The sequence below is a fragment of the Cebus imitator genome, unplaced genomic scaffold (assembly GCF_001604975.1).
Source record: "Cebus imitator isolate Cc_AM_T3 unplaced genomic scaffold, Cebus_imitator-1.0 Scaffold857, whole genome shotgun sequence".
Classification (NCBI taxonomy): Eukaryota; Metazoa; Chordata; class Mammalia; order Primates; family Cebidae; genus Cebus; species Cebus imitator.
Genome location: NW_016108172.1, coordinates 142,886 through 144,053, shown reverse-complemented (window position 1 = coordinate 144,053; position 1,168 = coordinate 142,886). Strand labels below are relative to the sequence as shown.

Sequence of the window (1,168 nt, the reverse complement as noted above, 5' to 3'; positions counted from 1 at the left end):
GCTTGCAGAGACTTTCCATTTAGCAACATTTTTTCTATTCCTTCAGATCCAGTAGTTGTTAAACAATTAACAAGAAAGTAAACATAAATCCAATAACAATTTCTCTAAACTACATTAACCTCTTTTTTTCTGTATCCCTCTCATCTGTCTATATTTAGCTTTTATTCTCTACGTTTTTTTTAACAACCAATTACAGAGAAACAGGAAAGTAAAGAAAGATGCTGGGCCCTTTATTTAAACAATGGGAATTATTAGACAGTACCAATCCCAGGGTGTTATGAAGATTAAATCTCACAATATGTTATTCCCAGCATGTTCTCTGTAACATTCTCTTGATCACATAGTACTTGTTTTATAAACATTCCATTAATACCTGTGTACATGTTGTTTTCCAAATGCAGACTTATTCAGTCATTACTTCCTCCTAAAGATCCAGCAAATAATATGATATTATGGGATGGAGATTGATTGTCTTCATTTGTACCAAAATTATTTGTGTTGTGACAAGAGTGCTGAGTGTAAGGGATTCTGTGCTGTGCTAGTTTTCTCTGATTAATTCTAATGATGAGCACAGGGGGAGCAATGTCAGCATTGACAGTGGACTTCATTAAAACACACACTTGTGGACCCTTTGCAAGCCTTCGGAATCACATTACCTAGCGTGGGGACAAAATTACCAAGTGATTTATAAGGTCATTCAAACTTGAGAGGTAATTTTAGCTAAGTGGTTATCAGCCCAGGCTTCTAATTAGAATTACATGGCCAATTTGCAGAAATCTCTTTTCTTGTGTTTATGGGCCAGAAAAACTGGTAAAAACAGGTTCTTTCATTTACTGGATGTTTGACCAAATATTCTTATCAGGCCAAAAACAGTTACATTATTGGTGAACTTGTTAGAAATTCAGAAACTCAGTCCTTATTTTGGATCTTCTGAAAAAAATAATTTGCAAGACAAGATCTCCTGTTCATTGTACACATTGAAACTTGATTAGGTCCCATTGGTCTATTTTGGCTTTTGTTGCCAATGCTTTTGGTGTTTTGGTCATGAAGTCTTTGCCTATGCCTATGTCCTGAATGGTTTTGCCTAGATTTTCTTCTAGGGTTTTCATGGTGTTAGGTCTTATGTTTAAGTCTTTAATCCATCTGGAGTTAATTTTAGTGTAAGGCG

The 1,168-nt window shown here is 35.1% G+C and overlaps 1 protein-coding gene across 2 annotated transcripts in view; it reads left to right on the top strand.

Moving 5' to 3' along the window:
* LOC108297894 (zinc finger protein 253-like) overlaps positions 1 to 1,168 on the top strand; it is a 29,051-nt gene that overhangs the window by 22,773 nt on the left and 5,110 nt on the right. The window lies entirely within an intron of this gene.